Source organism: Astyanax mexicanus, chromosome 4 (genome assembly GCF_023375975.1).
Source record: "Astyanax mexicanus isolate ESR-SI-001 chromosome 4, AstMex3_surface, whole genome shotgun sequence".
NCBI lineage: Eukaryota > Metazoa > Chordata > Actinopteri > Characiformes > Acestrorhamphidae > Astyanax > Astyanax mexicanus.
In genome coordinates, this window is record NC_064411.1 from 7,578,272 (window position 1) to 7,605,503 (window position 27,232).

General features: G+C 36.5%; 3 protein-coding genes and 1 pseudogene across 7 annotated transcripts in view; all 4 read left to right on the forward strand.

Moving 5' to 3' along the window:
* Positions 1–27,232, forward strand: part of LOC125801377 (zinc finger protein 239-like) — a 503,775-nt gene that overhangs the window by 469,524 nt on the left and 7,019 nt on the right. The window lies entirely within an intron of this gene.
* LOC111188821 (zinc finger protein 658B-like) overlaps positions 1–27,232 on the forward strand; it is a 241,480-nt gene that overhangs the window by 207,229 nt on the left and 7,019 nt on the right. The gene's annotated exons all lie outside the window — the stretch shown is intronic.
* LOC125801399 (zinc finger protein 239-like) overlaps positions 1–27,232 on the forward strand; it is a 240,236-nt gene that overhangs the window by 45,060 nt on the left and 167,944 nt on the right. Inside the window, exon 1 of one of the 2 annotated variants that reach the window (XM_049478072.1) lies at positions 22,578–22,598. The exons of the other annotated variant lie outside the window; for it this stretch is intronic. The gene's annotated coding sequence lies outside the window, so the exon portion shown is untranslated. Of the gene's footprint in view, positions 1–22,577; positions 22,599–27,232 lie in introns of those variants that run through there. 2 annotated transcript variants of the gene reach the window in all.
* On the forward strand, positions 4,384–25,495 carry LOC125801658 (zinc finger protein 501-like; annotated as a pseudogene).

The following is a 27,232-nucleotide window of genomic DNA, read 5'->3' on the forward strand; positions in this document are numbered from 1 at the left end:
CATCCTGATTTCTGTATAGAAGGGTACTTCACACTTGTAAAAACATTTAGAAATTCATATTCAAATATCAGTTTTAAACTAATTAATTGTAAAATAAATAAGATTTTGTTTAAGAGTTTATTTGTTAATAGGATGGTAAAAACAAGTTGGGCCATCACTTGAAGTTTACCATCAACATTGAGTCCATCTGGTACAACTTTGGCATTTATTACATACAGTGTTAAAAAGGTTGTATAAATGTTTTAATTTTTTTGAACAGTGTTAACTTACATGGTAAATTTTGTCAGTACAAAATTGTTTGAATATCCATGGTGACCATCACAGTGAAGTAAAGCACTGATTATTTAATACAAGGAGTAACTGCTTCTATTTGGGGTAGTCAAAATGGTACTATTGATCAATTAAATGAAAGCTCACCTTATTTGGTTCAATTTTTTAGTAATCAAAGTTTATTATTTAATTTTAAATTAAATATGGACTATATGATTTTATTATATTATATACCAATATAACTAAGCATATTAAGAATCACTTGTTAACATAGGGTTTCTTGGTGTAAAACACTCTTACATATTGAAAGAATTCTGAAGATTTCTTAGTTCTAATGGATATTTGTATTGAAGAAAGTGTTGAAAAGAAATGTCACAATTTCTACTTTAACAATAGTTCTGACCTTTGGGTAGAATTTGGTAAGTGCTATTTGTTGGGTTGTTTTAAGTGACTCAAGCAACCAGATGTGTTTGTCTTTATATTTCTACACAGAACCAGATTTAATCTGGCCAAAATAGTTTAATATTTTGTAGTAGAATGAGAATGCTTGCTGGACTCATATTATAAAAGCTGAAAAAAGTTTTTATAATTCTATAAACAAATAAACTCTTTAACAAATCTTATTTATTTTACAATTAATTAGTTTGAAACTGATATTTGCATATGAATTCAAATGCTTTTACAAGTGTGAAGTACCCTTCTATACAGAAATCAGGATGGTCCATTGTGATGTCACAGAGTGATTTTACAGGGAGTAGGTGTGAATGACCTCAATTTATGGAAAGCTTTCAGAATACATAAATAGAAAGACTTTAGACAAGGTGAGCAACAAACAAGATCTGCTGCAGTACGATCTCCTTTTCAAGAATCTGCAGGACATCAAGAAGGTAAATGTAAATAAAATGTAACCATATTATTTTAAATGAATTTTAGATAAAATGTTTGTACTGGATTTGTATTTTTATAAATGTTTAATACTTTATAGAATAAAAATTGTACAACTATATAGAAAAAAACAGAACAACTATAACTATTTCATCACCACAGAGATAATTGTTAAAACTTATAAACTGCAGTTCTAATCCTTTTAAATGAGCTCTGTGTGTAACTCCAGCATCAGTAGCAGTAATGCTAGTAAATCTAATTAATACAAGATTAGGTGTATTTAGTGAAATACTTTGTTATACTTTGTAAAATTAAAGGAAAACCCAAGAGAAGTAGTTATACAGTGTTTTAAATGAGAGTTTTAGGAGTGGGCGGGGCTCGGATGAGGCTGAGCTTCATGGAGAGGACCTTTGTGATTCTAGCAACACTTGGCCAGAATCCAAAAAGATTTTCTGTCAAAATAAACGCCCCATTAAAATTATATAAAAATCAGTTTTGAGTCTGTAAATAAAATACAATAAACTAGTTGGAGAAAATAATGAGTATAAAACTAATCAAAAGCTTTTTTAAACTGAAACACATAAAGTAATATAGATAATAAAAGAAAATGTAGGAAATTGTACTAAAACTAGTGTTGCTGGAAAAGACAGTTTTGCACTGACACTTTATCAATATATTCTCAATCAGGACACAACTCTTTAATAAAAGTAGCATTATAAAGAAAAACATTTCTTTGAGTTACTGACAGAATGTTTTATTTTAGACAAATAGTAAAAATCGGTAGCTTTTAGAAGTTTGTCTATAATATATGATGCTGGTTGTTAAATTGTGTATTTTTTTTAACAATGTAAAGTTGCTTAAAAAGTGATGTCAATGTTCATTTTCTTCTGTATTGTCCTATATTTATATTCCTTATCTTTATTGCAGTGTTTTTATTATTATTATTATTATTATTATTATTATTATTATTATTATAACTAAAAGTATCAGGTAAGAACCAGCAGGAAACTATAATTTGCAGCATTTACACCACCAGCACTGGATCTTCACCTAGCTCTGCTCAGCAGTCTGTCTCTGACCCACAGACACATCTGAGATAAATGTGGGTTAAATCTGAACTAAATCTGAGATAAATGTGGGTTAAATCTGATCTGGATCCGTCATAAAATCAGGGTCTCCAAACGCACAGTGGTCCAGTCTCAGCATGGATCTGCTTCTGGGTTCAGACTGATAGCGGATCAGAACCAGGACAGATTTTACAGCGTTTATTACTGTTGTAAGTGTAACAGAGTAATAAAATACCTTTGTTTTAGATGAACTTTATAAAATGAGGCACTTTAATGCTGTTAAATGAAGTTTTGGCGGCCCCTGCTGTTTAGTGGTGAACTGCAGTTACGCTACGTTTGGTCTTTCTGAGCCACCGTACCTCAGCAGCGGTCTGTGTGTTTCTGTGCTGCGGGTAGGTGCTGAGCTCCGTGTTCTATGAATAAATAGTGGTTAAAAACATGTTTCAAGTTAAAAATACTGCTATTATTATTATTATAATTATTTGAGAGTTTTTTATTTATTTACTCAGCAGTATATCAGCTAATCCTATTATTATTAATATTATTATTTAATAAGAAATATTTGTATTTATTTATTCAGCTCGGTCTTAACTGCAGAAGCCACTCCAGTAAAAATAAAGTAAGAAAGTACATATTGTTTCATCACATGTAATGCAGGATGCACAGTTAATTGATGTACACTTATTAAAAGTGTTATCTGTATTTTACTGTTTTACCCAGCAACTCTACATATATATATATATTTGCCATCCAGATGCACTTGAACTCCAAAAGAGAAATTTAAGTGAAATCAGAATAAAGGTAAATAAAGTTTTGAACCATTTGTAGTTTGATTTTTAGTAGGTAAAAAAAAAAAATATTTTGTATTAGGTCATATCGCCCGTCTCTATGTGAAATGCTGAAATACACTTCATGGGTTAAAATAGTCATATCGCTTTTCAAATCTACAGATTTTCATTTACTAAATGTGTAGCTACATTTCCAAGTCAACCAATAAGAAGTGATCATATTTAAGGTGGAATTGAAATTTCATGGAAAATGTTAATTCATTAGCTAGGCTGAGCTAACGTAAAATGACTAAAAACAAGATACATATTGTTCAGTTAGCTGGTTTACAGGCTTTAGTAACATTTAGTTAAAGTTGATGAAACTGTGGGTAACATTAGCTTCTGTAAAACTGCAGCAGGTCTTGGAGCTGCTGCTCTGAATCTGCTGGTGTAGAGCTTCTGCTGCTCTCTGGCTCTGCAGATGAAGTTGGGCTTCGACCCGATGCTGAGATACGTCACCATGTCCGCTATATTGATTTAGTAAAAAAAATCAGTTAAGCCATTGACATAAATCTTAACCGAGTTTCATTTTTGTTTTTTTATATTTAAACGAGTTTGATCTACATATACAAAAAAAGGTCTTCACTTCAGGAGTGCATAATCACTGTCAGCCTGATGCTAATGTGGAGGAAAATAATGAACTGTTATCAGGAATAGTAAAAAAAAAAAATCAGGATTGTGAAGCATTGATTTGGATTACTGTCTGATTAATTTGTGTGGAAACTTTTATAATTTAATGTAATTTTCTGTTTACGTCCTTTTAATTAAGAACGTCTAATTCTCACTGAAATATTGAAAAACAAATGAAAATTTACATTTTAAAATCTAATATTTAACCACTATTAAGAAAACAGTAAATAATAAGCAAATCAAATCGTGTGACACTGGCAGCCAGGTTGCTTTCTATAACTTTGAATATAGAAAGTGAAGAATAGAGATGTACAGCAAGTCAGGAAATTACAGATAAAGATATTTATAAGATAAAATGAGACACCTTTATTGTAAACAAAAAAGGAGACAACATAGTACAGTATTAATAGTATGGATTAGTGCATTTCAGTGTAAAGTGAGATACTAAAGTAGTAGTCAAACATGGTATTCAGTAGTGGACAGCAGCAGAGTTTATTCTACATATATTTTGCGGCTGCAGCCTGCTGACAGTCTACTGCAGAACGAGCTAAACTTCATATTATAATGTGTGTAGCGGGCAGAGGTGTGGGGAAGGTTTTAATGAATATTTTCTAATGCTGCTGTCCCAAATATTCCTCTAGGTTAGGTGTAGAGGGGAGGACTTTTATTTTGACAGCCATTGATTGGCAGAGCGTTACCTCATGCTGCTTGTAGTCTCGCGGGACCTGCACAAAGTAGCATTTGGTCTCGTGGCGGCAGGTACAAGCTCCGGTCGGGAAAGCTTTGTTTTAAAATAACTCATTGGAAGATAGTTTTATCGTGCTTATTGACTGGAAGAGACTAAAGGAAACACATGGTGGATTTTTCAATGGGCACTGTGTGTGTGTGTGTGTGTGTGTGTGTGTGTGTGTGTGTGTGTGTGTGTGTGTGTGTGTGTGTGTGTGTGTGTGTGTGTGAGAGAGAGAGAGAGAGAGAGAGAGAGAGAGGAATCCATATTTTAAGCAGGTATGGCTTGCTGGTGTTAATGTTATATTGTCGTAATTTGAACTACAGTTGATTTAATTACTAGCTTTAGGTGGTGTACTGGGCATAAATATTAGTATCTATTAAAAGCTTAAGTTTACTCGTAATTTTCAGTTTATTAAAAGAAGATCTGTTTTATTTCAAAGTGAATGTGGGAGCACCAGGAGTCAGCTGGGGGTGTGTAGCTGCTGAGTGGTGGGTAAAGTTTGTTTTACTTAATTACACCATGTGACATAGGTAGCTAATTGTGTGTTCATGCTTTTATATAGTGTTTGCCTTGATGCTGAAGGTGCTGTGAAGGAGATTGAGTTCTGGCCTTCACATTTACTACTAATTGGTATGTATTATCTGACTGGTTACTTATTTATGTAGTAAACAGTAGCTAACACAGTGAATAAGTGGAGTGGTACAGCCATTGATAGTAGCCACTGGTTTTCTTCCCTCTGTTTTTTTAGTGTATTGGCTCTGCATTAATTAATTTTTAGAGTTTAAACTAAAATGAAATTAAGTTAATATAAATAAATATAGACTATTGACCCAGGGTTGCCCTAGTCCATCATACCATATTTATCTGGTGCCTTCCAGTATAGCTTCAACGTGTGCTTTAACCTCTTACTGCAGAAGCGCCCTCTAGCAGGCCTGTTCTGACTGTGTAAAGTAGAATGCTTAAGAGCGCCAAATATTCTAGACACACCGACCAACTAACCCACTCATATTCTTTAGTAACTACTTTAACTACCTGCATGCAAATTTACAGTCATCTACATGAAACCAGTTGCCAGAAATCTCTTAACTGAAAACAGCCTGTTTTTTTTTTACATTGTTTACATGGGAACACGCCTCCCCAAAAAATAGCCTTATAAAATATTATTAGTATGTAAAATAACATTAGATTACATTATAGAAAATTCACTTACTATCACAGCATCCACAATACAGCACTGAACCGCAGATAAAATATCCATAAAGTCCTTTATTCTCCTGCTCACTTCTCCTCACAAACACGCGTTTAGTTTCAGCACAACCGCAACGTCATATTCTCAAGCTGCTAGCGACCACACAATGTAATGTTTTCACATAAAGTTGTACGTGAATACAAAGTTAAGGATGTCCTCTTCTAGATTCTGTGGTGTTTATTGTTCCACAAACCACTATTTTTCTTGAGTGATCGTCAGTTCCTGTGTGCCTTATTACATTTCAATTAAGCAGGTTGTTAAGTCATCAAATAAGGTACCAGGGGTCACATGTGTATGGATTTAGAATGGGACAAAATAATAGAAGCTTTTATGGTAATATAAAGGTGTCCCAATATTTTCTATATAGTGTAACTGATTTAGGTAGTTCTCTTCAGTCAATTGACCAGCTTTTATTTTAATACACTAAATTATTTCTTTTTTTTTCTTTTCAGAAATTAAAATATTATAGGATTTCTCCTGAAATCTATGAAAGAGGTGAAGCACAAGCCATCCTGAAGAATCTCCAGAACACGCAGAAATTGTTTGATACATTTAACAGACAGAGGAAACCAAGTCCCAACATGGAGAAACATCAGCACTCTGTCAAGAGTTTCACTAAACAGAGTGATCTCAAACTGCATCAGCGCATTCACACAGGAGAGAAACCGTATCACTGCTCAGACTGTGGGAAAAGTTTTACTGAAAAGAGTAATCTCAGAAGACACCAGCGCATGCACACAGGAGAGAAACCCTATCACTGCTCAGACTGTGGGAAGAGTTTTACTCAAAAGTTTGAGCTCAAAAATCACCAGCGCATTCACACAGGAGAGAAACTGTATCACTGCTCAGACTGTGGGAAGAGTTTTAATCAACAGTCATCTCAAAAATCACCAGCGCATTCACACAGGAGAGAAACCGTATCACTGCTCAGACTGTGGGAAGAATTTTACTGAACAGTGTACTCTCAAAATACACCAGCGCATTCACACAGGAGAGAAACCGTATCACTGCTCAGACTGTGGGAAGAGTTTTTCTACACAGAGTAATCTCAAAAAACACCAGCGCATTCACACAGGAGAGAAACCGTATTACTGCTCAGACTGTGGGAAGAGTTTTACTCAACAGAGTCATCTCCAAAAACACAAGTGCATTCACACAGGAGAGAAAACTATCCAAAATTTGTTCCACGGCAATTAAAAGTGCAAATCCTAAATCTTTCAGACAGAACACCTTATCCTACACTAATGTATTACTCTATCACTTGGGACTCGTTTCACCAGAAACAAACATGAACTGAATTTAACAATCGATTTTACAGGTTCAGCAAAATTATTCTTATCCAGGGATGATGTTTATTGAATTTCCTGTTATGTTTTCTTGAATGTTCGATATTCCAGAACATTCTTCGTGAGACAGAGCTCAGTTTTTAGGGTAGTTACAGTAAGAGTTCAGTTCTGAAGAAGGGAATGTCTTTCAAGTTTGAACTACGGCATTGCCAGAGCTTGCTCCAGACATTAGATTAGCATTAGATTAACATAGTCTTTAACATTTAGATGTCATAGTTGTTAGGAGGAGAGTAGGATTCTTGCAACTAAATGATTTTGTTGCTGGAACACCCACTACACCCACTTTACCTATTTTTGGTGGCCTAATGTAATTTAATAACTTCCCCCACCTGAACACACACATACCGCAAACCCCATCCAGGATGCACTGGAATTAGAATAAAAGCCTTTGTAAATGACATATTTTACTTTTTCATCTCTCCAGTCCTCTCAAGAGACCTAAATGCTAGTTGGGTAAACCTTGTAAATATTTTGACATTCCTCCAGCAAACAGTAATTCAGACAACCGTCAAACTTTGGACTTCTACGACCTTAAATAGTCACCATCTTTTTTTTTTTTTTACGCATATTTTTTATTATTTTTGAAGATGGTACAACATTCATTCAACATGTTTTTTTTTTTTTTTTTTTTTTTTTTTTCATGTTCTTTTACATCTTTTAAATCTTTTAGTTCTAAACACCTCCCCTCCCTCCACCCACCCCCAAACATGGAGCCATCAGTTACAAGAAAACAGAAATACAATGATACTTAAATTAAATAAAATGAAATAATATTAAGCATGAAAAAACAGTAAGCACATCCCATCTGGAAAAGTGTAAAAGTAAACATGTAAATAATAAAATAAATTACAACAAATTATAAGGCACAATCTTATTTGGTGTGTGTTAAATTCTAGGAGTTGGTAGATCAGGTCTTGTTTCTAGAAAAATAATAAATGAGTCCCAAATACTATGAAAAATATGACTTTTTTGTTTAATTGTATACGTAAGTCTTTCAGTCGCTAAGCAGGAAGAGAGTTCGTTAATCCACATGTTCAGAGAGGGACAATTAACACTTTTCCAGTGTCTGGCAATAAGACGTTTCGCATGTATCAAACAAAGGTTGAGCAGATTCCTCTCATGTGTTCTCAGAGCCAATGTTTCTGGTATCAGTCCGAGAATGCAGATTTCTGGACATACAGGGATTTTTTTGTGGATTATGGTAGAAACTGTGTCCGTTATTTTTTTCCAAAATTCTTGCACATGTTCACACTTCCACATACAGTGAAACAGGGTTCCCTTCTCTGTTCTGCATTTAACACAACTATCAGGGATATTATAATTAAATTTATTAAGTTTTTCAGGAGTTATATATGTTCTCATAAGCCAATTATATTGGATCAGTTTTAATCTACTATTAATAGATAGTGTTTGTGCTTGATAACAAGCTTTTTCCCATTCATCTTCAGTAACTTTACATTGAAGATCCTCTGCCCATGCCCTTCTTTTATCGTCTGAGGATTCTGAAGATGCCTCTACTAGTTTCTCGTATATTGTTGAAATCTTGCCTTTAGTATAAGGGTCTGATGTTGCTAGCTCTTCAACAGTGCTAAGGGGGGGACATGTATATGAATGCAACCTGGAGTGAATAAAACTCCGTATTTGCAAATATTTAAACATATGAGTAGGAGGGATCCCAAAATTTTCTTTAAGATATTCAAAGGACATTAGAGTATTATCTAGATAAAGATTTGAAATCTTTTGTAGACCCAATTGAGCCCAAAGTCTGAATCCCTGATCAGATTTGCCAGGTAAAAATAATGAATTACCCCAAATAGGTGTAAATGGTGATAGCCCATCCAGCCTTTTAAACATTTCCTGTGATTCGTGCCAGGCTATTATTGTGGTTTTAACAAATGGATTTGCTGTTTTCTGCTTCAGTCTTTTAAGAGAATCAGAATATAGATAAGAATCCAGAGCTAGTCCCTTAGTGTTTCTTTGTTCTATCTGGATCCATGGTAAATTGGAAGGATTAGAAAACCAAAAAAAAGCCGATCTAAGTTGAGCTGCTCGAAAATACCATAAAAGATTTGGTAGTTGAAGCCCCCCTCTTTCATAAGGAAGATATAGTAGTGTTAAGCGAAGTCTTGATCGTCTATTGTTCCATAAAAATTTTATGAACACTTTCCTCATATTAGAAAAAAATGTTGGTGAGGGTGTAAGGGGAATCGATTGAAATAAATATAAAAATTTGGGGAGAACATTCATTTTAATAACATTGATTCTGCCAATTATAGTAAGAGGGAGGGTCATCCATCTATCTAAATTGGCGTTTACCTGAGCAACAATGGGATCATAATTATATGGGATCATATTTTTAATTTGCGGTGTAATATTAATTCCTAAATATTTGAACCCATCTCTAGCTACTGTAAATGGATGTTGAAGTGTTGGGCTAATTCTTTCTTGTTCATTGAGAAAAAGTATTGACGATTTTGCCTGATTAACCTTGTATCCTGAAAATTTTCCGAATTGATTGATCAAATTAAGCAAGACCGGTATTGTGTTTTTTAGGTCTGAAAGATATAATAATATGTCGTCTGCAAATAAAGAGATCTGATGTTCTATTTCTGAAATATAAATTCCCTTTATCTCTGAGTGATCTCTAATTGCTATTGCCAAGGGTTCTAGGGTCAACACAAACAGTAGAGGGGAGAGAGGGCAGCCCTGACGAGTACCTCTTGACAGACCAAAGGGTTTTGAAGTAAAATTATTCGTAATCACTTCAGCTGATGGTTCACGATAAAGTATACTGATCCATTGACAAAATTTCGGACCGCATCCGAACCGCCGGAGTACGTCAAATAAATAAGGCCATTCGACTCTGTCAAATGCCTTTTCTGCATCTAGCGATAGAATGCAATGATCTTTGGCATCTTTCTTTTCATAAATGATATTTAATACTCGCCTAATATTATGAAATGCCTGTCTGTTCTTCACAAATCCATTTTGATCGTTATGAACAATAGATGGTAGGTAAGCTTCTAGTCTTAATGCTAGTATTTTTGCCAAAATTTTAGCATCTGTATTAATTAAGGACACCGGTCTATATGATTCACATTTCGTATGTGGTTTATCTGGCTTTGGTATAAGTGTAATAAGTGCTTTTCTTAGTGTTGGGGGAAGAATGCTGGATTCCATAGATTCCTCATACATGTTCATAAGGGGGTGTACTACTTTTCCTTTGAAAGCTTTATATATATCAATAGGGAGGCCATCAGGTCCAGCTGTTTTTCCACTTTTCATTGTAGCTATTGCTTTCAATAATTCTTCTAGAGAAATTGGGGAATCTAGATGTTGTTTAGCTTCTTCTGAAATCTGAGGGATGTGTAGGCCATCTAGAAATACTGTTTGCTCACTGCTAACCCCCATAGAGTCTGCTTTATATAATGAGTTGTAGAACTTGACAAAAGTTTTATTAATTTCCGATGGGTCAGATGTTAAATTCCCTGATGGTGTTAAAATATTATTAATGGCCTTGCTAGATTGTAGTTTTTTAATTTGCCATGCCAATAGTTTGCCAGATTTTTCTCCCTGTTCATAGAATGTTTGTTTTAAACGAATTAAATTGTTTTCTGCTTTTGCAAGTGATAGTTCATTATATTGTGCTCTTAGGAGAAGTAGCTCCTGCTGGCAGAACTCTGTGTTTGTTTTATTTTCATACATTTCTTCCTCTAGCTTCCTTATTCTGTCGATGAAAGCTTGTAATCTTAAATTAACCGTGTTAGTAATAGAGCTTGTATAGCTAATCATTTGTCCTCTTAGATAAGCTTTAAAAGCCTCCCATCTAACTGATGCTGTCGTTTCATTGGTATTTGTTTTAAAATATTCATCAATACTAGTGTCAATGAATTCCATGAATTTTCTGTCTTGTAACCATTTTGGATGTAACCTCCATCTGTAAGGACCTCTAATGGATTTGGATATGTTGTAAATTAATTTAACGGGGCCATGATCTGAAATAACAATAGATTCATAAAGAACATTATGTATCTGTGAGAATAGATTATTTGAAATCAAAAAATAATCTATACGTGAATATGAATTGGTTGATGAGGAAAAACATGAAAATTCTGTTTTATTTGGGTATTTTCTCCGCCATGGATCACACAAATCTAGATCTCGTATAAAATTATGCAATATTTTCCTACTTTGTGTGTGAGTATTATCTATGCCCTTTAGTCTGTCAAGATTTGTCGCAAGGGTCGTGTTAAAGTCCCCCCCAATCAGGAAATGGCCGGACATTTGGGATAGAAGTAAAAATAGCTCCTCAAAAAATTTAGGATTATCAGAGTTCGGTCCATACAAATTTACAAGATTTATGGTTGCATCAAGAAGTTTGCCTTGAAGTATTAAATATCTGCCTGCCCAAATAGTCACCATCTGTGATTGTCTCCCAAATGAGGTGGACCAACAGTGCCATCACCAGGACGAAGACCGACTGCCATTATAATACTATATAATTCAACTTTCTAAAATCCACAGAAACGCAATCCGCAAAGAGTTACTGCAATTTAAGAGTTTATGCTTGGTTATTCCTGCAAAGCATTGAGAAAATAAGACTCATTTAGTTAAAAGAAATGTTCAAAGCTTTGGATTCCATTCCCAGCCTTGTAAGCTGAAATTCTGTGGTGTAAACTGATCTCTCTCACACCCATCATGAATTCTGATCAACAGGCCAGGCGAAGAGAATTTCTCACAAAGAAGAACAAATAAGAATTTACATTAACTAAATAAAAAGTTATTTTACAGAATATTTACTAAATAATATGCCACTTCTGGTATATGGGTATAGATGCTGTCCTGATAAAATTTTCATACACAGTCAAGTCTGAATCAACAAGGTTTAACTAGCATTTGATAATTTTGCTTTATTTTGTTATTAGTGGTTTAACAATGTTTGTATTATCTTTTCAATTATTTAATTGGGTTGAGTGACTCTTTGTTTTCTTTTTGACAAGGTACCATCCTTTGTTTCTAATTTCAGGATTATCTTGAATGTTACCAACCTATTTGAAGGAAAAACATATAATTTACATTTATTGTGATTCAATTCTAAGATTGTTTTCCTTGAATTAATCCTCATGAATTGGTATGCTGAATATTGTATTTTGATCCACTGGTTGATTAAGTTTTCTTTTGGTTTGGTCTATTAATTAAAAAAATATGAAATCTCAGAAATTGCTCCGAACCCAATGAAAACACAGACACGTAGGTTGCTCCTTTCCCAAAGCCCACAGAGCCAATGGTAGCCTTAAGGTTAAAACAGATTCAGTCAGAGAGTGACAGACAGAGTAGCGGTGGAGAATGAAAGTGGAGAGTGTCCAGGATTACGGATGGATCAGTTCAGTTCAGCCTTGAGTGGTAGTTGAGGAGTTTGAAGTTTAGCTCCTTTAGTTTAGTTTAGCATTTTAGCTTCAGTTTAGCGTTAGCTTAGCATTCTTAGTGCAACTCATTTAACCTTCTTTAAGCATATTAATACTAGCTTTCTTAGTTAAGACAACTACATCAGTTTTACGATCTATGAAGCCACGCATTATGCATACAAAGTTTCAGCTGAATAGAGACCGTCAGACTCAACCCAGAAGCCACCAGTCCGGAAGCGACCAGCAAGCCAGCTGAGAGCGAAGGGATTTTCCCGTGGGTTCTGAAGGGACTCCGTGCTGACACCAGGAAGTCAAACCATCTTGCAGACAGACTCACGTGATTCTTTCTCAGGGTGAAGAAACAGACGACCACGCTACAGACGGACGGCACCAATGCAGGCCCACTTTAACATCTCAGAGTAAGGCGGAGCTGGCAAATTGTTTTGGTTTGGTTGAATCCTTTATAAATCTCCCTGTAGTAAAGATAACTTCTTTTCAGTTGCTTGGTTGTGAATAAGAACTGGCTTCATAGACTTAAAATAACTTAGTTCATCCTTTAGAAATCCCCACTTAATAATTTTCATTAATCTGACAAGTCATTCCTTTCTATACCGATATTATAACATGTTTTTATTTTCATTCTCATTTACCTTCATACACTGTGATTTGATATCTAATGGCTACATTTTTGACATTTTAATGGGTTATTAACTCATATCTGTGTGATTTAATAAAATTCTTTTTATATTACAAAACCTGTAATTTCAGTGTGTTTTCTGGATAACTTGGTTATGAAAATGACTGTTCCTGGTAGAAGAAGACACATCCCTGAAATGTCTTGTGTTACTAATTAATTGATTATTAATCTAATTTAATTAATTTAACATCTTAATTAGCACCAGGTATTAAACTGCTGAGCTCACTACACTGAACAGATTTCAATTTAGTTTCGCATTATATACATGTAAGAATGCATGAAAACATTCTGCCAGATTTCTGAAGCTTTTTATAAAAGCACTTCATCAATATCTGCTTCTTGGCACCCTCCAGTATCACAATTTTTTTGATGTCCATACAGTCTTAGGACATACAGGTGCTGGTCAACGAATTAGAAAAATTTGAAATAGTGCAATCATGAAATTCTTTGAATGCATTTTTTGTGCAGAAAGCAAATCAGGTGTTCACCGCACCTGTCCTACTCGTTAGACTAATCACAGAACTCGTTACCTGGAAAAAAAGTTTCTCAGCTGAGCTTTCCAAAAGGCCCATTTAGGCCATTTAACTGTGACACTGTTGTTTTATTGAATTAGAATAATGGAGAAACCGTTTCATTGAATTAGAATAAATGCTCGAATTTTTGTTTTCTGTGAAGAGTGTTCACTGTGCAGTATAAAGTCAAGGTTGAGTAGAATTTCTAAGTTGTAAAATCAATCATGGGTAAGCAGCGCGACCTCTCAACCGGAATAGTGGCTCAAATTCAAGCCCTTCGCCAACAAGGCTTGACCCAAACTAAAATTGCTGAGCAGCTCGGCATCAGCCAGTCTTCCGTCTGCAAAGCTCTCAAGAAAAACTGCAGCAAGCGCACCAACTGTTCCGGCGTCCGAAAAACTTCTGCTCACGACAACAAGCAGCTGAGAAAGATCGCAGTCAGCAACCACTTCCGAGCTCACCGACTTGTGGAACAAGCAGACCGGCGCTGACGTCTCCAGATCAACCACTTACCGTCGTCTGCGCGAACTCGGCTTCAAATCTCGCGTTCCAGCAGTAAAACCGATGCTGAACAAGAAACAAATGGAGAAACGGCTGAAGTGGGCCAAAGAACACGGGGAGTGGACTGCTGAAGACTGGCAGAAAGTGGTCTTCAGTGACGAATCACGCTTCTGCATCTCCTTCAGTGACCAAGGTCCTCGTGTCTGGTGTCGTGGTGGCGAAACCTACAACCACGAGTGCGTGAAAAGATCCGTCAAGTTTCCCCAGAGCGTTATGGTCTGGGGATGCATGTCCGCTCGAGGTGTAGGGGAAACTCTGCTTCCTCAAGAAGACTGTCAATGCTGCCGTATATCAAGATGTTCTGGAAACGTTCCTGATTCCGACTGTTGAGGAACAGTTCGGCGAAGAAGACTTCATATTTCAACAGGATCTTGCACCGGCTCATGCGGCAAAGTCGACCAAAGATTGGTTCACTAAAAAACAGCTTGAAGTTTTGGCATGGCCGGCCAACTCGCCTGACCTCAATGTCATTGAAAACCTTTGGGCCATCGTCAAGCGGAAAATTCGCGACAGAAAGCCTACTACGCTGGACCAACTGAAGCAGAACATCGCCACTGCCTGGGAAGCTGTGAGTGCGGAAACTTGCGACAAGCTGGTCAAATCGATGCCGCGGAGACTTCAGGCAGTCATACAAGCCAAGGGGGCAGCCACAAAATACTGAGAAAGTGATGATTGTAATTATAATAAAAATTATTCTAATTCAATGAAACAGTTTCTCCATTATTCTAATTCAATAAAACAACAGTGTCACAGTTAAATGGCCTAAATGGGCCTTTTGGAAAGCTCAGCTGAGCAAATTTTTTTCCAGGTAACGAGTTCTGTGATTAGTCTAACGAGTAGGACAGGTGCGGTGAACACCTGATTTGCTTTCTGCACAAAAAATGCATTCAAAGAATTTCATGATTGCACTATTTCAAATTATTCTAATTCGTTGACCAGCACCTGTACAGTTTACAAGACAAACAAAGAGGATAGAAAGATGAGAGCACGTTCTGGCTCTCATTTTCTTTACAACCATATTTATACCACTTTCTAGGAGGGACAGACATTCTAGAAACATCCATACTGTTACAGTCATCTCTTATTTGTGCCTAGTCATAAAAACGTGACCAAAGTGTTGAGTTAATGTTCTAAATTTTAGGGTGTCATGTTCTCTTAGAAAGGAAGTAAAACTAAGATTAAAGGGTAAAGTCTGGAACAGATCATTAAACGTGTGATCACGCAGGACACAGCAAATAGGGCATGTTCTAAGTTCTAGCGCCTCTAATTTAATTTGATTGGTTGTTTCTCTGAATCAATCACTTTTCTTTCTGCCCTCAGAAAACTTTAGTGTAAGTAAAACTACCATCTGCCCATTTCACAGCTTCTGCTCGGATAAAAGACTCAAAGACACCTCTGCTTCTTATTAGAAAGCCGTTACAAAACCTTTTATTTTATTTCATTACTTTTATTATATTTATTTCACATCTAAATCTAATTTTTTTGAAAAACCTTTATTTTGTTTTTGCTTCTATATTGGACATTGTCCGATCCAAACAGCATAAAAGTACTTGCACTATACTAAAATATTCTTATTTTTTACATTTCTTTTGGTCAATTTTGACCACACGTCAAATTAAAAGCCCTCAAAATAACCCACTCTCATTTTTTGGCAAGTCTGTGCCTGAAGAAGATTCAGTTTAGAACCAAAACTTTGCAACAAAGGGGGGACAAACCTCTTAGCCAACCAATTTGGCCATTCAACATGGGGGTCCAAACAGGCATGAACCTCATCCCCATCATGGGAGGGGAAATACACCAACTCTTACTGCACCTGTAGGGAAGAAAAGCAAAAATACAATTAATTAAGAAAAAGTAAACACACTAAAATAAACCACATGAAAAAAGCACAGAATACAAGAATTTTAGCACACTGATGAAACACTTATTTAATCTAATACGTGCAGACCACCACCAGGAAAATGTGGCACTGCAGTCTTAGGCTAGGCCAGTCATCCCCGTGGGGTCCAACTCCAGATGGAGATGCAGAGCTATAAAGGCAGCAGCGGACACATTTCCAGGGGCAGTTATCTGAATCCAATGATAAATTTTTCCAAAAGCCTCAAACTGGAGGAACAGGAAATACTGACAGGTCTTAATAATCCTCCTCCTTTCACCCAAAAATCTCTCTTAGGTTCCTAACACAATTAGAAAAATCATAAGAGCGGACAAATATGCAGTTAAAAAACTCACCCTGGAACAATAATGAACCCCCTAACCTCAAACTAGCGGAGCAGCAGTCCCTACTACAATTACGCTGTGATAACTCCATTATCATCAAACCCGCTGATAAAGGCAGCGCCACAGTAATTATGGATAGGGACGCCTATATAGAGGAAGCAGAAAGACATTTAAATCAGGAGGAATATTATAAAGAACTCCCTGCACCTATTTTTCTAGAGACAGTTCCAGAGTTGTTACTGTGCACTGGCTGCTTTACTATCTGTGGCTTTCTCTGCATTGCTACTGTGCACTCTCACTGCTTAGCTATAAGTGGCTTTCTTTGCACTGCTAGTGTGCACTCTCTCTGCTTTACTATCTGTGGCTTTCTCTGCGTTGTTACTGTGCACTCTCTCTGCTTTACTATCTGTGGCTTTCTCTGCACTGCTAGTGTGCACTCTCGCTGCATTACTATCTGTGGCTTTTTCTGCACTGCTAGTGTGCACTCTCTCTGCTTTACTATCTGTGGCTTTCTTTGCATTGCTAATGTGCACTCTCGCTGCTTTACTATCTGTGGCTTTCTCTGTGCTGCTACTGTGCACTCTCTCTGCTTTACTATCTGTGGCTTTCTTTGCATTGCTAGTGTGCACTCTCTCTGCTTTACTATCTGTGGCTTTTTCTGCACTGCTAGTGTGCACTCTCGCTGCTTTACTATCTGTGGCTTTTTCTGCACTGCTAGTGTGCACTCTCGCTGCTTTACTATCTGTGGCTTTCTCTGTGCTGCTACTGTGCACTCTCGCTGCTTTACTATCTGTGGCTTTCTCTGCGCTGCTACTGCGCAAGCTCTTCTTTACTTATTTGGCTCTTGCTGCTGCTACTGCGCACACTCTTCTTTACTGGCTCTCGCTGCTTCTGAGTGCTGTTGAGGTGTTTTATCCACACGGAGCGCTTACTAACTGAACTGGTTCTGCACGTTTAATCTCTCCGTACCTGGGGACACAGAGCCGCTCAGTGGGAGGGAGTAGCTGGATCTGCCCGAAGGCTAGCGGGCTCTGCTACTGAGTCCTTAGTGCCACTGTAAGACCTGGTCGCTGCGAACATTAAGCTAACGGGTCAGAAAAAGCCAGAAACACAGCAGCGGCATGGCGTTTAAAACCTCCTTGCCCTGCAGTGGTAAAGCTTTAGTTCTGAACCGGTCCGTGAGCCCCGCACTTTGATGGTTCGCCATTTCCCACAAATCATAAAACGCGGGTTGTGCTGCTGTGAGCAAGTGGATTGACCTTAGTGGGCGGGGCTTATTTCCAGATGCCAATAACTGACTAGTCCCCACCTACCTGTTAAAACAGGGTCTCAACCAGTCCAGAAGCGTAGCTAAGAAAACAAAACTGAGCAAAAAAATACTGAAAGCACAAACACATTTCTTATAATCTAAAACACAAAACGGAATATTAAACTCTCCGTTTAATATTAAATATTCGGGTTACAGACATGATTTATTTTTTATATCAATAGTAGTCCTTTTGTTTTTAAATTTAAATTCTGTGGTTATGGATTATACTTTCGTTTCTCAAAACTTTTGTCCTAGTTTTGACACCATATTACTAAAGTTACTGCTTCATTACTCCACATGATGCTGCTATTATCAAGTGAATAGGGTAAACCTGCTGTGAAGAATATTAGTTGTTAAATTCTGTGAAACTGACACCAATAAATCCATTATTCCTGGCATTTACTTGTTTAGAAGTATTTATCCTCTCCAGTAACACAGATGCTGGAGAATCACAATATCGTTTTTCACTCTACAATTTTAGTGTCCAATGCATGACTTGTTACCTGCAAAAAAGTAGCCCAAATAATACACACAGTCAATTTACAACATTATGACCACCTCCTTATTTCTACACTTACTATTTTTATAGATCTACTTTAGATCTTTGTAGTTCTATAATTACAGACTGAAATCCTGTATCTGTTTCTCTGCCTTCATTATTATCCTACTTTCTCCCAGGACTTCTGTACTTTAATACAATACAGATTAGCTATTATAGCATCCACTCATATCAGCACAACACACACTAACACCTCATACACCACCACCATGCTAATCCCTGCAGTGCTGAAAATAACCACCCACCACGCAAATAATAATAGCTGCTCTGTGGTGGTCTATACTGTGGGGTTCTGTGTACTGACGAAGAGTGAAAGAGTAAGGATAATAATAAAGTATACAGAGAAACAGATACAGAACTACAGAGTGTCCTATATGATCAGCGGAGCTAAAAAGATGCTCAGTGAGTGTATGGTCATAGGTGTATGGTGTATGGAGCTGGTCATAATATTCTGACTTGACTGTGTATAAAATGGTTAAGGGTAAATTAAATACATTCTTCCACAAAACAAAATTGGTACCACATTAAAATAAGACTACCTTTATAAAGGGTTATAAATGGTTTACAATTAGTTTATTAATGGTTACTAATTAGGTTGTAAATGCCTTAATCAGTTATAAGACATATATAGAAAGGGCAACAATATAGATGGCTGAGGGTTCACTATTTGCCAAACAATAGGTCTTTTTGTTGCCCTTTCTACGTATGTGTTATAACTGATTATTAATTATTTTTAAGACATTTACAACCTAATTAGTAACCATTAATAAACTAATTGTAAACCATTTATAAACCCTCTATAAAGGTAGTCTTATTGTAAAGTGGTACCACAAAATTAGTCCCTGTATGTGTATAGTGTATTTTTCCAGCATTATTTAACACTATGTTTTTCATAGCTAATTTCAACCCGGATGCAAGCCACTAGAGATGGGCCTGTTCCTGTTGGTGAACTGATCTTAGACGAAGAGGGAAAGCACCACGAGGTGGCGCTGTGGAGAGAGGCAGCGCTGGCAGAACTTGCCCTCTTGCAGCTTACAGAAATTACACATCTGAATATTGTGAGGTAAATTATTACTGCAGCTGTTTGAAGGAGGTGGTGTTAATGTTGTTATGGTTGTGTGTTGAGTTGTTTCAAGGGCAAAGCAAACTCACATTGTTATACAAGATGTACACTGATTACTTTAGATTACATTAAAGTGTCATTTCTTCCGTGCTGTCCCAGGAAATATTGACAAATGAGAATTACTGTAATTTTTCGGTATTCAACTGTCTAATGGTGAAAACTGGAAAAAATATTTTTACTTGCAGAAACCAGAGAAAGGGATTGTGGTGGCTGGAGTCTCTGTGGGAAGCAACACCACTCTCCTTTTGACAGAAGATATGGAGAAGCTCATCGTTCCACACAATGTACTGATCAGCTAATTAAGCGCCTTCCAGTCATCATAAACATTTCCTATGAGGGAGGCGTTATTTGTTCTATTGACAGCCCAGCCTTTACAGAGGCATAAGGCCTTAAAAATGTCTTTTCACATACAAATCCAGTTCTAATCTGACCCAAAATCTGTTTTTTCGTCCCCTGTTTTCTCCTTTTTAGTTTAGGGGAGAAGTTATATACATGGACTTGGTTTGTAGTCAATAACGAGTATAAACTTTTGTTGAATAGCCCACCTCCGATCTCCCCCAACATTCCGAAACACAGTGCGATAGTTTATATACACAGATAGTTTATATACACAATACCTTCAGCTAGTCAAGCCACAATAAGTCAACTGACAAGAAATGATTAAAAATGATATTATAGAGATATTTTCAGCAACAACTGGAAAGTTATGCATTTCCCCGACATTAATTTTCCAGTCTATTCCCCTTTCCTACCTATTCATTCGTGCTTGTCATCAGACCTTTCCTGGCTTAACTACGACAAGGAACTGTGTGCTTTAATAAACTAATCTGTAGGCACTGTGTGTATAAACAGTGTTTTTAATAAACTAATCTGTAGGAACTGTGTGTATAAACAGTGTTTTTAATAAACTATCTGTAGGTACTGTGTGTATAAACAGTGTTTTAATAAACTATCTGTAGGAACTGTGTGTATAAACAGTGTTTTTAATAAACTATCAGTAGGAACTGTGTGTATAAACAGTGGTTTTAATAAACTATCTGTGTACTTTTAAAGTTCTCACTGCCTTGCTTTAAATGTCATCATCCTTGGAATTCTACCAGTGAAGTGTGGAGCTACTTTGAGTTTGTTGTTAATGGTGTAAAAATAGTGATTTTTTTTGTATGGGTTAAGCTATGCCCCTATCACTAGCATTGTGGTCTATTGGGAGCATTAGCTAACAGTGCTGTATTTCAGAATGCTGGGGAGAACAGAGGTGGGCTATTCAACAAATGTTCGTATTTGTTATCATGATTCACTACACCCTAAGTCCATTTCAGTTCACCCTTAACAACAAACTATTCTGCTATCTGAACTTTTTTTGTTCCATATTTTTCATTCTGTTGTTCACTTGTGTTTTTGCCTTGGAAAAGTGTTTATTTATTAAGCCAATTGCACTACCTCACATCATACTACACACACAGATGTTCATATCTATGTACAACAATGAAATACTTATATAATTAAATTGTTAAAATAAAAACACATTTTTGTGCATTATATTTATTGTTTTATTTTGTTCTTTTTTTGTATATTAAAAAAAAAATTATTGCTGGAAATGAATCAATCTGCTGTCAACTTCAGGAAGCTTCGGTTGATTCATCACTTCAGAACAACCTCAATGTACAATGTACAAAAGTTCTAAGTCACTCAGATTTAGGAGACTCGGTTAGTCTTATTTAGAAAATGTTGACCATACATTTATTATGATATAAAATTGTAAAATGTGAAGTTTTAAAAACAGTTAGGTTTAGTTATTCTTGTGATTCGACTCCTACTGATTCATTGAACAGAATAAAGTGAAGCTTGTGCAACTGGAAAGTTATTCCGCTCTTTCTGAGGTAAGATGTGGTGGATATGGTGGTGATAAATTACGATATTATAAAGTCACTTTTCATATTGTATGGGAATAAGTAATGTTTTATGTGATGTATGATAATATGGAATATGTTTATTTGTATATCATGTATTTATGGTGAAACGTTTTTTATTATTATACGTTTATTCGTTGATAATCTCAGAGGCTCACTTCGTGGCTGCTAGCTAGCTTTCTAGTTATAATTACCAAACATGAACGCTAGCCAACACCTAAACGCGGTTCTCTTTCAGAAAAAATACCTTAAATGTCTTTAATTGATACTCAGATGTACAAATTAAGATCATTCAAGTTTTCAAAGAGGTAAAACCTGCTTTCAGTGTCTAGCCATAATAAGAGAAAGTGAGCAGCTAGCCATAGCTCACTTTATCTCAGTCCTAGGCTGTATTCGAAATGGCATACTACTATACTGCATACTGCACTAGTATGTACTGCATACTACACACCGCCCAGTATGTAGTATTCAGTAATGCAACACTTTTGATTGTAGTACCCTACACTCTCCCGTGACACACCAGTCAGTGCTCTGAAGTGCTCAGAATTCCTCAGAGTGAGTTGTAAACAGAAAGAACATGAAAAATGTCCTACCTTTTCATTATCAAGACTAATGAGATCTGCATACTGTCCAGAACTGCAATTGCTGCTTTAATTTTAGAGTTTATTGTAAGTTCAGTTAACCCAATTCTAACAACCATTTAGTAGCAGCCCCCACAACCCAAGTAAGTTCCAGTTATATTTAAATATGTTTTCCTATTTATTTTAGTAGATTACTATTTTCATCTATGTAAGTACCAACAAGAAGAAAACATTTAAACAAACTCTCATTCATATTTACACAATCTCAACAATAAAAGAAATGAGACAAGTTGCATCACCGCAGAGATAATTATTAAAGCTTATAAACTGCAGTTTTAATCCATTTAAATGAGCTCTGGGTGTAACTCCAGCATCAGTAGCAGTAATGCTAGTAAATCTACTGAATACAAAACATTAGAAAATGGAAATATAGAGGTACGTTTTCTTTCCTATTTTAGTGAAACACTTTGTTCTACTTTGTAAAATTAAAGGGAAACTCCAGAGAAGTATTTCTACAGTGTTTTAAATGAGAGTTTTAGCTGTTTAGCTCCATTCAGCTCCATGCATTGAGGACTCCCTCGCGGGCTCCCTCTAGCGGTGATGGGGTATAATGTGATATAGCGGGGGAGGGGGCGGGGCTCTACATAACCCGGATGACGCTGAGCTTCCGGGGACTGTAGCTGGAGAGGAGGAAGAGCGGGATCAGCTGAACTACAGAAGGTATGAGAATCTCTCTCTCTCTCTCTCTCTTTTCAACACGCTGTTCTACATTCACTCCTACACCAACACCACCTTCAGCACCTTCAGCATGTGCAGCATTTACACCACCAGCACTGGATCTTCTCCTAGCTCTGCTCAGCAGTCTGCAGTAGGGGGTCGCGGAGCTGATCTTTACAGATCATACACAGGATAACGGAACCTCACACTCCTGCCCCCCCTCCCCCACATCACTAACACACACCTGAGATAAATCAGTTCTGTGGAAATTCCTTTTTAAGTTTGTGTGATCAGTCTCTACACATTTCTTAGTGACACTAATTTAGTTTAGTTTAGTTAATTTTCCTTTACTTAATCCGTTTCCACCACAACAGTTGCTGGTAAGTCATGTGACTCTCCCGTCAAAATAAAAGTCTTGTAAAAGCCACTTGTAAAATATTAAATGTAAGAATGAAAGATTTAGTGATTAAAGTGAGGAAAAGTTCAGGCAAGAAGAGGAATTTCACAAGTAACATTTATTAGCTTACTGATTTAACAGAAAACATGCTATTTCACTGTAATAACAAACACAAATATTAGCAAATTACAACATCTTTAGCCCCGCTGTTTTTAAGAAATCCCAGTTAAACCATTACTGTGGAATACAGTCTCCAGCTGCTCTTTTGCTGATACTTTAATAATGATGATAATAATAATAATAACAAAAACATGAATTTGATAATAAAAATAAGAAGAAGAATCACACTTTGAGCAACTTGACAAAAATACACAATTAAACATTTGTGTAAGAGGTTAAAAAGACTACAAAAATAATTGAAAAAGAACTACATAAAATAATATGAATTCTTACTAATTGTTAAAATTGTGTTAACCTTTAGTAAACAAAAGAGTTATGTTTTACACTCCTGTTGGAGGTTGGTTGATGTGTTGTAACAGTAAAGAGGTCATTATTTTGCTGTGATTTTATTTTGAACTACAATTCCCTGCACCAACAAGACAACTGCATCGGATCAAAAAACACATCTTGAACTCAGGAGCGCATATCACTGTTAGCCTGAAGCCAGTGTGGTGGAAAATAATGAACTGTTATCAGGAGTTGTTAAAAAAAAAAATCAGGTTTGTGAAGCATTGATTTGGATTAATGTATTTGGTTAATGTGTGGAAACTTTTATAAATTGGTTTAAAGGAAAAACCTTTGGACATCATCTGTCGTGATGAAGAACAAATCAAGCATCGGCAATGTGATTTGAACCAATGTGTGTCGTTTTTTCGGCACACGCCTCAAAGCTTCAGATTAAAGGGTAACATCACTCACTTAGAATGACTTAGAATCTCTTTGACCTGCTTTTATTTTAATATTCAATGGCATTTTTCTTTGTGTTTTCCAGAAATTAAAATATTTTCCTGAAATTCATCACCAACAACCAGGATATTTAACTAAGAGCAAAGTTAAACTGCTGAAAGAGGTAAAGCAGAAGCCGTCCTGAAGAATCTCCAGAACACGCAGAAATTGTTTGCTACATTTAAAAGACAAATGAAGCCAAGTCCCGACATGGAGAAACATCAGAACTCTGTCAAGAGTTTTACTAAACAGAGTAATCTCAAAAAACACCAGCGCATTCACACAGGAGAGAAACCGTATCACTGCTCAGACTGTGGGAAGAGTTTTAATCAACAGAGTAATCTCAAAAGTCACCAGCGCATTCACACAGGAGAGAAACCGTATCACTGCTCAGACTGTGGGAAGAGTTTTACTACCCAGAGTGATCTCAAAAAACATCAGCGCATTCACACAGGAGAGAAACCATATTACTGCTCAGACTGTAGGAAGAGTTTTATTACACAGAGTAAACTTAAAATACACCAGCGCATTCACACAGGAGAGAAACCGCATCACTGCTCAGACTGTGGGAAGAGTTTTACTGAACAGAGGGCTCTCAAAATTCACCAGCGCATTCACACAGGAGAGAAACCGTATTACTGCTCAGACTGTGGGAAGAGTTTTAATCATCACAGTCATCTCAAAAAACACCAGCGCATTCACACAGGAGAGAAACCTTATTACTGCTCAGACTGTGGGAAGAGCTTTAATCAACTGGAGACTGTCAAACGGCATCAGCGCATTCACACAGGAGAGAAACCTTATTACTGCTCAGACTGTGGGAAGAGCTTTAATCAACTGGAGACTGTCAAACGGCATCAGCGCATTCACACAGGAGAGAAACCGTATCACTGCTCAGACTGTGGGAAGAGTTTTACTACACAGAGTGATCTCAAAAATCACCAGCGCATTCACACAGGAGAGAAACCATATCACTGCTCAGACTGTGGGAAGAGTTTTACTACACAGAGTGATCTCAAAAAACACCAGCGCATTCACACAGGAGAGAAAAATGTCCCAAATTTGTCCCATGGCAATTAAAAGCTCAAATCATAAATTCCACCAGAAACAAATATGAACTGTATTTAACAATGGATTTTACAGGTTCAGCAAAACTATTCTTATCCAGGGATGATGTGTATAGAATTCCATGTTATGTTTGTATGTCTTGTAAGTTTGAATATTCCAGGACATTCTTTGTGAGACAGAGCTCAGTTTTTAGGTTAGTTACTGTTGCGCAGTAAGGTTACAGGCTCATTCACTCCCTCTGCTGGTGTTCTTGTTTGTCTATGGTTCAGTCCAATTAAAAATCTGTTACTATAGAGGGATATAGATGGATATTTGTTTGTGTTGTATTACTCAAGTTTTATACTCTCTTATCTTTTCCTTATTGAATATTAAATGTTGCTTATGTTTTTTTTAATCTCCAAAGTTACTAAGAATATCCAAATAATGTAGTTTCTAAATTGTTTTTATCCAGTACAAACTATTATCTTTGTATTACTTCACCTCTATATTTACCCATGTGTGTTTTAATAAACGGCTTTTATATTGCAGATCTCCAATCTCATTGTGTTTTCTCAACACATGTTTGACATGAAACCTATAGGCCTGAGATTGTCATATCCAGTTATATTAAGACTATGGTTTGTGTTTTTTTTCTCCTAAATCTCTTGTAATGTAACTATGCATAACCAGTCATATTAAGACTATGCTTGAAGTGCAAACAGAGACAGAACATGTTTTAAGCACAGTACAGTCTTGTTGGTCACTCTGTTACCGTCTGTCACTCTGTTAAAAGTAGCAGAAGCATCTTCTATGCCAGGAGTATTTAATTAGAATTCAGAATGATCCAGTTATACAAAATTCCTCGCCTGTCTCTCTGTCGCACTCGGCGTGACTTTAGTTTTCGTCCGTTCTCGTTTTTCCGCCCATTCTCGCCCAGGCTCACTATCTCCTTATAAAGGCGTTTTTTCACGGCCATGTCCCAATTCAACAGCCGGAGCAGCGGGACCGCGACCCTGACAACACGGGTTCGATCCCGCGTGAGGAGCGGTGTGTTTATTTATTTATTTTTTCCACGTCTGCACAGATCTGATTGACTGAAGAGAGTGGTTGGTGATATTACCTCACACGTGATTGGTCTGTGATTTACTGCGCCGCAAAGCGTGTATACAATTAAATCCTTCTCAATAGGTTTGGGTCCGGACCCGGACCACGGTCCGCCCGTGACCTCTGTTCTATGCAAATTCCCCGAATTTTCCTCTTCTGCTCACTGCTCAACCACCAAACTCGCTGCTACTGTGTTGCCAGTTGCCAGTGTTGTATCTTAAAAAGTCCACACTAAACTGTGAGAGGTTTAAGCTTGACGAGAAATATCGTCACGTCTTAATCTCGTGAGATCTCGTGCCACGATACAGGATTTGCTATTTTACTGACCAAATGTATAAACAAAGCATTTCCTGTTTTACTGTCTATTGTTATTGTTAGCCAGCCTAGCTAAATGTACAAATGTAGCATTTGCTGTTTTAATGACTATTATTATTGTTTGCTAGCTAGCTAAATGTTCAAATATGCAGTTTGCTGATTTACTGAACATTATTATTGGTAGCTAGCCTAGCTAAATGTATAAATGTAGCATTTGCCGTTTTACTGACTTTTATTATTGGTAGCTAGCCTAACTAAATGTCCAAACAACAACAGTGTTTAACAGTGTTTTACGGCCGGTATTTATTTATTTTTTATTTCTTGCATATTTTTTTTCTTAAATGTAATTTGTATTCTCTTTCAAGCATTCATTCGGTATCTCAGTATGGGATACGCCACTCTCTCATATTCCTCATGTAGCCCCGGCTAATATATATATATATATATATATATATATATATATATATATATATATATATATATATATATAGCACCTTTAGATTTTACAACTGTGAGATAAAACAGATAATACAAATAAAACTGATATAAACTACAAAGTGAAATATACAAGTTAGTGGAAAATTAACACTACATATACATATAATACAGAATAAGATACAGAAATAATTTTAACTATACATGCAGAAAAAAATATGTAATAAAGTAAAAAATAAAGTAAAGTAATGCTTAATCTTCCTTTGTTAATTTTGATTTATGTGGTAACTAATATGCGGAAGGAAGAAAAGCTTGCGCATTTACTAACAATTCCCTACTTTACCACATGATGCCACTAATTCCCGCTCTCCGCACACTTTTGAAGGCATACGCA